Source organism: Protopterus annectens, chromosome 5.part0 (genome assembly GCF_019279795.1).
Source record: "Protopterus annectens isolate FY-2018-M chromosome 5.part0, PAN1.0, whole genome shotgun sequence".
Taxonomy (NCBI): Eukaryota; Metazoa; Chordata; order Ceratodontiformes; family Protopteridae; genus Protopterus; species Protopterus annectens.
This window is the reverse complement of record NC_056735.1, coordinates 914,685,139-914,697,332: the sequence shown is the minus strand read 5'-3', so window position 1 is coordinate 914,697,332 and position 12,194 is coordinate 914,685,139. Positions and strand designations below refer to the sequence as shown.

General features: G+C 34.6%; 1 protein-coding gene across 7 annotated transcripts in view; it reads right to left on the bottom strand.

Annotated features, from left to right (window-relative positions):
* Positions 1–12,194, bottom strand: part of CNTN5 (contactin 5) — a 5,719,910-nt gene that overhangs the window by 4,394,932 nt on the left and 1,312,784 nt on the right. For all 7 annotated transcript variants that reach the window (XM_044072706.1, XM_044072701.1, XM_044072707.1 and 4 more), the window contains one exon: positions 2,471–2,535. The gene's annotated coding sequence lies outside the window, so the exon portion shown is untranslated. The remainder of the gene's footprint in view (positions 1–2,470; positions 2,536–12,194) is intronic.

Sequence of the window (12,194 nt, the reverse complement as noted above, 5' to 3'; positions counted from 1 at the left end):
AAGCTTCACTAAAAGGACAATATTAATGTTAAGTTATTCAAGTAAATTAATAATGTAGCCTATAAATCAACCTTTGTGAAAATACTTTAATGAAGGCAAGAGGAAAAAAATAAAACTAGTTTTATTCAAATAGTTGTGCATTCAGCTGTCAGTGATTCCTCTTCCACTGTTTACAGGTCTATATTAACAGAACAGAGGGTACTATTAAAAGCGTTAGGTCTGGATATTAATAGAGTTATTGCTTACTCTTCCAACTTTATAGAGAGATTTCCTAGAAATAATAATGCATACTTACAATGCAGTGAATTTTGAAAGGTTTACCATCAAAATTTCAGATGGAATTCACTTAAACTGGGATAGCCAAAACAAAAATGGTCAACTCTACAACAGCGAATGCTAGTGTGTGTTCGCTGTTGTGAGGTTGATGTTCTAACTGGAGATCGCACTATAGTGGGAATCGGGAAATGTACCCATTTCCTCACTCTAGTGCGATCTCAGAGTGTGTATATATAATTAGCAGGGGGTGTGGGGGCACAACCCCTCACATGGAGTTTGGAGGGGGGCTTCCCCCCCTGCAAAACATTAGTTGGACATAACTGGTAGGTAAGGTACACTGGGTAATGTCAACTATGTCAGATATGGACTTGTCAACATTATTGCTTTTGTCTTTGAGCCTATCCGATGTTTTTATTTTCAGTGTTATTTTTTGAGTAAGTCATTACTCAATGGAATACCTTTCAAAGTTTTGATAGAAAGCCATTTTGAAATTATTTATGTAAGAGGTTGGCTTTTATAATTTTCTATAAGCGAGAAGTACAAAATATGTAATTAATTTATAGCATAAGGTTTTTCACTTCAGGTAGTTCCGCAATCTGTTAATGACATGCTTCATGTAGCCAAGCATAAAGGGATTTATTCATTCCACCACCATCTGTCTACTGTTGAACTCTGACCAAGTCACTTACTAAGACAATAATCCCAAGTTGGCCTTGGTCCATCATATAGTAAATCCACAACTCACTGCTCAAGTCCTTATAATAAATTCTGCTTGGATTATACTGCATAGCCCTTCTAGAAAATGGATCTAATTCAAGGGGCTTATTTAGCTTATTGTGATGGTCCAACAGACTGCATAATATCAGCCTTTGAATTAAGGCTGTAAAACAGGTGTTTTAAACACCTGTTTTATAGCATTAACGCAATTAAATACAGGAACCTTATAATATAATATAATATAATATAATGTAATATAATATAATATATTATAATATAATATACTTAACAAGTGTAATACATGTTCAGCTTCTGTATTAATTCTGTCATTTATAGAAGTATTTTATCCAAGGTTTTCAAATACCATTTCAGTTAAAAATTGTTATAATATCATAAGACCATAATGGATTACTTATCAAATAATAAATAACTCCATCTTTTTTGCCCTTCATTATGCAGTCACCTCTTTTACAATTGCATGAGTGCTTTATGTTATTTCATTACTAAATAATTATGACACCATTAAATGTTGCAGAGATTTGCCATTTTTCAAGTTAACAAAACAAATAGCTGATTATTAGTATAATAGCTCTCAACCAATCAGGCACAAATTTCAACAGAATTAGGGACAAATCAAAAAATAATCAGTGACAATCAGGGGCACTTTTAAAATAACAGTGGTGTTAGCCTAAGCCATTGAAAGATTAAGATAATGTGAATTTATATACATTTTCTGAAGTAAAAGAAGTCTATAGATCTAATTATTGTCATTATTTATTAAATGTAATTCACCACCTTTTCTCTAATGGTCACCGGTTTTTGGAGGGATTAAGAGGGACAGAGCTAAAATTTGAGTCAAAATCATGGATATCCCAGAAAAGCAGGGACAGTTGAGGGGTGGACCGCAGAATAGACTGAAATTTCCAGTAACAGGCACACTTGGCTTTAAATATAAAAAACAAAAAGCTTTAAAGCTTTTCCTGGACAAACACCCTTAGTGACATTAACATTTAACACAGAATCCTTGTCATAGCTAGTGAAGACTATAATGAAACAAAAATACTATATACCTGGGGATATGTGTTGTCATTCTTTATTTCAGATAATGAAGAACTAATAACCGTATTTCCAAATGAAAAAAATATCAATTTAGTTAAAAACAAGCTCATTAACACCACTAGATTAAATTATAATGCTGCATTATATATGTAATATTTTACAGTCCTAACTTCTCTCATTTCCAAAAACGAAGAAAGGAAAGAAAAAGAAACAATAGTGTCAGTAATTCAGAATACAGCTTGTCTTTCAGGTTGTTTAGTTTCCTAATTCTGTCATAAACAATTATCATAATCCTTCCAACTGCACTCACATTACAGTTTCATTTGTGGCACCCTAATTACAGCTATACAATGACAGGAAGGACAGGTATGATTCTTTAGAAAGACATGAATGTAGCATTAATGATACAAATACTTACTAGATGTATTCTGGATGATCTAAACAAATGTTTCTCCATTCACATTGTCTGCAGTCCAAAGTTGTCTAAAAGAAAACAAAAAGAGAGTAAATCATTGGAACTGTGAAAACATAAAATTATTTGTAAATATTTAGTGAATATGAATGTCTTAGACTGATGTTGCCAACTGAGTAAGATCAAGCAGGCAGAGAAATATTCAATAAAATGATATGACTAATCATAGTACAAAGCTGAATAAAATAGTATTCAATTTTACAACACGCCTTTTAAACATTTTTTTCATATATAAATTATCACTTTTAAAATAAGTAAAGTATTTAATGAGCTGCAGTAAAATATGGGTATGTACACTATCACTTCACACAACAGTGTTTGACTTAAATAACTTGAAGTAAAACATGCAAGAAGCATAAAAAATAAACAGTTTAATATTAACATAAAAACATTAAACACTTTTCTCAAATATATCTTAAAAGACTATGTGGCATTTTTTTCAGGCTGTTGAAAATGCAGGTGCTTTTCGGTATGAGAACTTAACCAGGACTGAATGATATGATTAATTTTAGATGCATGTTGAAAGATAGAAAATAATTGGGTATCTTGTGTTTTAACTGATTTCTCATCATGTGACTGTCATCATGTGATCTTTGATCATTTATGTTTCCTTTTGTTATATAATTGTTTTGCTCACTGTACTTACAATAGTCTGAAGAAGCCACATTCTATTAAGGCATGTTTGACAAAAGAGCATACTGCTTATTTTATGGTAGTATTAAACTGTTTACTTTTTAGGCTTCTGGCATGAATACATTAAATCAGTTAGAAAATTATGGCCAGGATTTGGGAATGCTTCTGCCAGTGGAAAGCCCTTTTTCAGCTGTCAGTAGCTCTCAGATTCAGAGAAAACCTTACTGCAATGCTTACTGCAAATGCTAATGAGTCATTTTAGGGAAAAGGCATATGATAATTAGTCATATACTGTCCACCAGAAATGCCTCTGGTAAGTGATTTATGCCACTCAGAAATTCATAGTTTAGTGGAAATGTGTTTTCAAATGCCATTATTACTTAAAAAACTAATTTCATTATACATTTAAGTGGTCAGAGTTGCATGTCCTGTGACAGAGTATAAGTTGATGAGTTATTTTATCAAAAATCATTTTGTTAATCATTTTCATTGTTTTTTTCCACAAATACATAATAAAAGTAAAAGTACAAAATTATTGCAGACAATACAGCATGTATTACATAAATGAGTAAAGGTATTCACACTTTCCAGAGAAAATATTTAAGCATTTGCAAGAAACTTTGTGACTAACAGTTGAGATGGTTACAACATATCTAGGGGATACTTAGTGCAGAGTTATGATGACAATGTGGAGTATTAGGATTGCATATGCAGGAAACCTTTAATTGTCCAGACTGGAAGAAAACAAAAAGGAAAACAGGAAAAAGAAGAAGAAAAAAAAAAGAAAAACTTGAACATCCTTTTGTTGAATCACAGAAGTACGTTTTATATATCAGTGATACAACTATTTATGTTCAGTAACATAGAGGTTTGATTTTATATCAGCCACCTACTTGACATTTAACTTTAAGTATTCTGCATGTTTATCAAAATTGTCTCTAGGAGAGAATTATGTTTGGAAGTATATTCTTTTTTTAACACTTTTAGTAGCTAGCTTATGAGAGGTGATATATTTAACTGCCATTTCTTTAAAGTTGTTCCATGTGATGTTTTTGCTATTAACTCAATTCTTAGATATATAGAATTTAAGTAGTGCGCATACTGTAACTAAGATATGTTTGTGCATTCCAATGATTGAACTAGGAATAATATGCAGGATCATTGTTTCCCAAGAGAGAGTGGCTTTTGCATATCCAACTTTCTCTAGTTGCATTCTTATTGAACACCAGAGCTGGAGATTTTCTCGCAGCTCCAGAAGATGTGGAGAATATCCACATCTTCCCTAGAGCAGAAGGGGCACAGTGAGCTTTTTTATAACCAAATTTTTTGAAAACATCTGGGGTACAGTATGCATTATTGTTAATCATCAGTTGTGTTTATATGAGGTTTTTGAAAGGTGAAAGTTTTAAGGTATTATTTATGGCTTCTTGTTTTTGTATTATTGAGATATTATTGTTTATGTTTTCCCAGCATTTTGAGTATAGTAACGTAGGTTTGTGTTTTAACTCATTTATTAATTTATATGAATTTGATATAATTTTTTCTTTAGCTGTTAGAGCTTTGATTATGTTTTGAGTATTTTCTATACTTTGTATTTCTATTTTGTGGTTTGAGTATTTTAGGGTTATTATTGATATCATTTGTCTAAGAATATAATGATAGCAAGCTGGTGACTTGAATTTTTCTCTTTGTTTATCAAGTGTGTCATCTTTGTACTGTAGGGTATCCCATACTATTAATTCTTTAATTCTTGGGAATGGTTTGAGATCAATCATTTTGCTGTTTAGCTTAATATTCAGGTTCATATGTATAGGTTGTAACAATATTAACAAATTCTGCAGATTGATAGAAAGAAAAAGGGATTGGAATGCAGTAATACCATTTTTGATTGTTGGGTATAGTTTGTGAAAGACATTTTGTTGGGGTTGGAAGAAAGGGACAGCTTTGGGATTTATGTTTATGGAATTTAATACATTTGCCCATATTTTCACCCATATTGGGTACCAAGTCTTTTTTGCACTATCATATTCCGCAATTTGGATCAACCTGTTTGCTTTAGTAATAAGGCCAAAATCTGGTAGCCCCAGCCTGCCTTTTATTTTTGGTATTGTAAGGTTTTTATAACTTATTCTTGTTGTTTTAGGGTGCCATAGGAATTTGGAGAGGGCCTTTTCCATGTCTTTGAGTAGGTTTTTTTGGACATTTGAGGTTAATAGAGTTTAGCTGAAATAGAATTTTGGGAAGAATATTCATTTTAATAATGGCAGATTTAGACAGAAGCGATAGGTTTAAGTTTTCTCATCTTAAGATGTCTTGCCTAATTTTATCCCATGGGTTTAAGAAATTTGAGCTATGCATTTCTTTGTAAGTATGAGAGAACTTTATGCCTAGGTATTTTAACTTATATGTTATGGGTATGTTGATTAAAGGGAAGTATGCTGTTTTATGATTCATTGGATTTAGAGGGAAAATGGAGGATTTTTTTGTGGTTCATATTATAATTTGCTACTGTAGAGAACTGTTCTATTGAGGAAAGTATTTTTGGTAAGTCTGTATCAGGCAGTTCAAAGCATAGATTTAGGTCATCAGCAATCGCTGAGTATTTTACTATTGTATTATATACCTTTGGGGAATGGTGGTAAGTGTTTTGGGAGATAGGGAGTAGTAGTGGTTCGAGATAAATATTGAAAAGGAACGGAGATAGTGGGCAACCTTGACAAGTTCCATTTGTGATTTTAGTAGGTTTAGAATACCACTTGTTAATGCTTAGCATGGTTGTGGCATTGTTATAAATCATCTTGATGGCCATTATAACTGAAGTGGGGAAGTTGAAGTATGACATTGTTGAGAAAAGAAAATCTTGTTCCACATTGTCAAATGCTTTTGAAGCATCTATTTTAAGTGTGTATCTTGGATGATTGTCTTTAGTTAAGAGAGGAATTAGGGTGTCTAACATGCAGGTATTATTGCTTAGTTGTCTTTTTTTCATGAAGCCCATTTGTTCTGTGGAAATAATTTTATCCAAGATTTTTTGTAATCTATTAGCTAACATTGAAAACAGTATCTTTATGTCCAGATTTATAATTTGTGGGATTCAACTTGTCTGATTTAGGTTTTGGGATTAAAATTGTCTTTGAATTATTTAAGTATTTGTCTGTAAAGCCATTTTCTATAATAAAGTTGTATAGTCTTAGCAGTATTGGAGCTAGTATATTGCTGAGTTTTTTTGTAGAACATAGCTGTAAATACATCAGGGCCTGAGGATTTGTTGACTTTTAGTTTTTTAATCGTGATTTTTATTTCACTGATTGATAAGGGACTGTTCAGAAAGTTATACTGTTCTACATCAAGTTTTGGAAATTTTAAATTATTAAGGAATTTCTCTAGTAGATTAAATAAATGTTTCTGCTTTTCGGGGTTATAAATCTTGTTGTAAATATCCCAGAACAAGTTGATTATATCTTCATTGTTCTGTAGATTTTTATTTTTATATTGTATTTCTGGGATATTATGGAGAGTTTTTTTATGTTTATCATACTTGCAAGTACCTTAGAAGGGGTCTGTGCCCATTCAGAGTAATTGTATAGGAGTTTCAGTTAATTTATTGTGTGTTTATGAAGTTGTATAGAGTAGAGTTCTTGCTGAATATGTTGTAATTTCCTTTCTAGTTCCCGTGAGTGATGGGTTTGTAATTGTAATTCAGTGTTTTTGTATTGCGACTCAAGCAGACTAATCTTTTCTTGCTCTTGTTTTTTGTACAGTGAAGCTTTCTGTATTAAGAATCCCCTTAATACAGTTTTTGTGGCTGCCCATTGAATGTCTAATGGTATTTGGCTTTGTGAAGTATCTTGGTCCAATTGTTTTATAGTTTTACCTAACTCCTCAATTAACTCTTTATGGTTTATAAGGTTGTTGTTTAAGTACCAGTTATAGGGGCCTCACTGGTTAGGAGATTTGAGATTTTTATTGAGAGTAAGTGTGATTCTGGAATGATCTGTGATTATTCTGTGATTAATTACATAGTTTTGGCAAAACCTAGCAAGGTTCGAGGAGATCAGGAAATATTCTATTCTTGACCATACTTTATGTGGAGGGGAATAGAAAGTGTATTTGATTATTGATCTGTCATGATCCAAAATTAGGTAGGGATCAACAAGGTTGTGATTATGTATAAGGTCATTTAGAGCTGATGTCACTTGGTCTGGTTGTTTTCTGTTTTTGTTTGAGCTATCTGTAAGTGGGTCGATTAAACAATCCCAACCCCCCTATAATGATAGAATGATTGGCAAAGTTTAATAGCAGGTTGTATATTTCATATAGAAAGAGATGCTGGTTTGAACATGGGCCATATATATTCAAGAAGAGAGTATTGTGTTTTGTTTGTGGATGCCTGCTAGTGAAAAAACACCATCTTCCTTTTGTTTCATAGTTACTATTTGTTATGTTCTCTTGAAAGGATTCTTTGATAATAATAGCTGTTCCTTTTGTAGCAGAGCTGTCCCCTGATGAAATAATTTGCTTGATCCATTTTCTTGAGCTAATTTTTAACCATTGTTCTTTGTTTATATGTGTCTCTTGTAAGAATATGATATTTGAGTTAGCTTGATAGATTAAGTGTAGGATTAGATTTAGCTTTTTGCTATCACCTAACCCATTAACATTCCAGGTATCAACTATGTACATGGCTAGCTATCTGTTTTTTGCATATAGATAAAAGAGTGGCCTTAGGTTATTTTTATATTTGTAATGAATTAAGTCATTGTTATGATGAAGAAAATTGTTTTTGGGTAACATACTTTATCAAAAATCATATTGTACATTCATTATAGCTTACTGTTTTGTAACCTGAGACTGGATTCTTTATAACAATTGAAGTCTGTCTGTCTCTGTTTTAGATTACAGAAAGGCTAGAAAGACTCTTCCCCCAGATTTAATAAACTTAATGTAGGAAGAGTGCAAGCCCTACACGGAGTGTACCATGGACATGTCTGCAGCTCCCCCTCTGCAGCACGCCTTGCATATTAATGAAGGCGCACTACTGAGGGAAAGCCTTGTACATGGTTACTGAATCAATCTATAGGGTATGTTACAGCGCTCGCAGATGTGTAACACCCCCCCTGCACTGTGAAATTGCCATATGCCACTAAAATATTAAATGCAAAAGTATGTCTTGGCCAAGTGTAAAAGTTATATGTAGTGGGTGTGTTACATTGTCAGTAACACAACCCCTGCACTGTCAAAGTGCCATACTGCACTAAAATATTAAATTTAAGTGTGTCCCAGCCAGTTGTAAAAGTTATATGTAGGGGGTGTGTTACAGTGTCTGTAGCACACCCCCTGCACTGTGAAAGTGCTGTACGGCACTAAAATATTAAATGTAAAGTGTGTCCCGGCCAATTTTAAAATGTATATGTAGGGGGTGTGTTACAGTGTCCGTAACACACACCCCTGTACTGTCAGAGTGCTGTATGGCAGTGAAATTAAATGTAAAAAGGGATTGTCCCTACTATTTTTATTTTCTTTGTATTTATTTATTTATTTTGTGTGTGTGTGTTTGCATTGTGTGGCACGACACTTAGCAATAAACACATAGCTGAGTGGGATTGTGTGGCACAGTGCTCATCAGTGCTTAAACATAAATAAGGGGTATATAAAGTAGCATCTCAGCAGATCCTCACTGCCTGAATGGTTAGAGAAATGGCCTTGTGTGCCGTAGGTGCATGGTTCAAATCTCAGCCGTTCAACTTTTTACTTGCGATACGAACATTTTTTTTTTTTTTTTATGTATACATTGAAATTTGTTAACTGGGTTAGTCCAGCTTGACCAGCAGCCCATTTTCAGTGGAGACTTGAGTATAAAAGCCCCAGTTACACACAAGTGTCCAATACATTACAGTTACATTACCAGATAATGTAGATAAATGCATATGTTTAGGGGATATAAAGTAAAATAGATAGACATCATAATAAATAATCTTTAATAAACAAATAGCATCAATACTTTATTTTTTATTTGCAAAAAACTTTAGTTTGCCCCTAGCTAAGCTCTGCTAAGCCAAGCCAAGCAATGCTTAAACAGGACCTGTTTTAGCAGTACTTAGCAATGAGCAGCTCTGCTTAGCTGGTTTGAGCACTGTTGAGCAGTCCCAGTCTAAGCAGTCCTCATCTCAGCTAAGGCAAGTTTGTGTGGTGCTAAGCGGTGCTTAGCATTTTAAAAAGGACCAATGGTGGCAAAGTGTGAGAAAACAGCCTTATTTAAATGGATCAGATGGGAATACAGCCAGAACCTGTTGGAGTTTGATCACTGACGGAGCTATGGCTGAATTTAGAGATGGAGCAGGCTTCTGGGTGCAGCACTGGGGCATTTTGGAGTCCAAGGTCATAGCTGGTTTCCTTGTCAAAGACCATGGTGACAGACTGCTCAAGGGCCAGTACCAGGTCTCTGAATACAAGTTCGAGGTCTGGGACTGTCTGACACATGACCCCACCACTGCCAGTGGAATCCTCCTGCACTGGTGAGCAGGTACATCATCATTATGACAGCCTGAAGCAAAGGAAGGGGGAGCTCTTGGCCCAGTGGATCCAAGACACTTGGGAAAACAATGTTCCACAAGTTTGTAAGTAGTAACACCATTGTTTTACCAGTTGCTAGTATGAATATCTGATAGACAGGTACACATACTGGTGAGTTTCTTTCCCTACAGCTGCAGAGGTGAGAGCTTGCAACTTGGAGGCCCATGCAGGGCACCTGGTGAGGTTGCACTGAGAGTGTGGTGAGTACACATATATCTTGCAATATTTCATAATCTAATGAAGAAAGAGTGCAGTAGTAACTGCCAGTAGGTATATTCTGTTTTGAGTATACTGCAATGAATGTGTTCATAGACCATGGAGTGATACATGTGAGTATCACCAGGTAAAGTTCAATATAGATGAAAGCATGAAACATGGTAATGTTAAGGAAAGAAAGTTGATGCTGCAGTAATAACGTGTTTAGGACTACTATCTGTATACTGCATTAATAATAAATGTGCTGCTAATAAAGTACACTAGCGTGAATAATGTGTAGGTGATAAGTTAACTGCATTATTAATGTACAGCAAGTATAGTGCAACTGCAGTCAGAATTGTGAATGAACTAAACTGTTAGTAGTGCATAGACTGTGGAATAACATTTGTCTTTCAATGTCTGCATTATAAGTGCTATCACCATGTCATGTCACCCTCAATAAACTTGTTTTCTACCAAATGCTGTGTGTAGTCTGGGCTGTTGTTCAAGAACTGTTTTATTACAGGTGCAGTTATGTAAGTATGAGTATAATACCATGAAGTGATTGATGGTTGGCCAGTAAAGAACTGTTTTGCTTAAGTGTAGATGTGAAGCTGTACTACAAGATATAATGCAATATGAAATTTGTTCTGCACTAAGATCTAAACCTACAGTAGTATTGTCTAAGGTATTGTAGTGTGTTTCTCCCAGGATTGTCTTGTGTTAACCATTGCATTTCAGCTATATGCATTCATGAATGTAGGTACGCTGATGCAGGCAAGTATGAAACTGTTATAGCTGCAGAGTGCAAATGTACCATCTGCAACTGTATATGGGTTAGGTTATCAACCCCACATCCTGATATGGTCTGCACAGATCACACATATTCCCATCCACTAGGGATTAAATGTGTAACCTGCATTGCAAGTATTATTACACATTTCACCTATCTCTGTCATGCATGAATCTCATATATGTATGTTCAGCAGTCACTCCAGTCTTGTGCGACACTCGACCTGTATTAGCAGGTAAGACTTTGTCAACAGGTGAGCTTTAGGCACATATCAGTCAATCAACACACAGCAGTGGCCCATTAGCTCAGTGTGATAAGCAATACATATGTTGATCATTTTGACACACACAGACCGGGCTTTGAATCCAGGGAGACATACTAAGAATTATTTATAGTAACAGAGAAGTAGTACTAACTATTTATAGAAACAGTTATGTATTGTTAACAGATATTCTCTACAGGACTCACAGGTAAATAAATATTAGTATTAGCTGTGTGAATGGTATACCAATGCCTGTGTCCAGATGTACTAGTGCATAAACAGCTTTGCTCTGCAAGGTGATAAGAATTCATTAAATAAAACGTCCAGACATAAAGTAGTATTCCAACTTAATAAGATAAATAAAACTGTTTATTAGTGTTATGGCTGCATGCCTGCTATGTCTGTGAATGTCTGCTGATAATGTCACCCCATGCCAACCAGTGACAGCAGGGTAAGTGTAAACTCTCTGTACTGTGCACAATACATGTTTCTCAAGTGTCACACTGTCACAGATAGTGATCACTATTACTAAAAACCTTGGAAACACATATAAACTCCAGTTGAAGTATGCCAGTAGCACACTCACACAACAGCAGTGCAGAGTACACCTTGGTAGTCATATATGTTCCCCTGACATATAATAGTTCCCTGTAGTTTTGTACCTGTAGGTGTTACAGCTTGGTCAATACTGTCCCATGTGGATAGCTTGAGAGGTATGTACATGCTACAGAAGCTCTAGGGCACACTTAGAAATAAAATAAGAGTAGACCTGTAGAGTATAGAGCAGTACAGTTGCAAAAATTATAGCCAATACAGTTAGTAATGGAATCTCTCTCTCTCTCTCTCTCTTTTCCCCAACCCCTTGTCTACATCTCAAATTATTATTGTTATACTATGGATATATTTTCATTTCCACATGTTGTTGACCAAACCTAATGTTGGGTCTTGTGTTGTATTATTTTGCTTATATATTACATTGGTTGCAGAAAAACATACCTTGATGAAATACCAATGTTGTTGGCCTTTTGCCATAACTGTTACTTGCATGCTGTTAGAATACTGACTGTTATTCCATTCATGCCTGTGTTCTGTATGTTATGCAATGTTATTGTTCTGGGTTACTTGGAACTCCCATGCTTGTTGTTATAACTAATGCTGAAATGTGCTGTTCATGAGTAACCAATACACTTTGACGAACTTCAACACCATAGCAT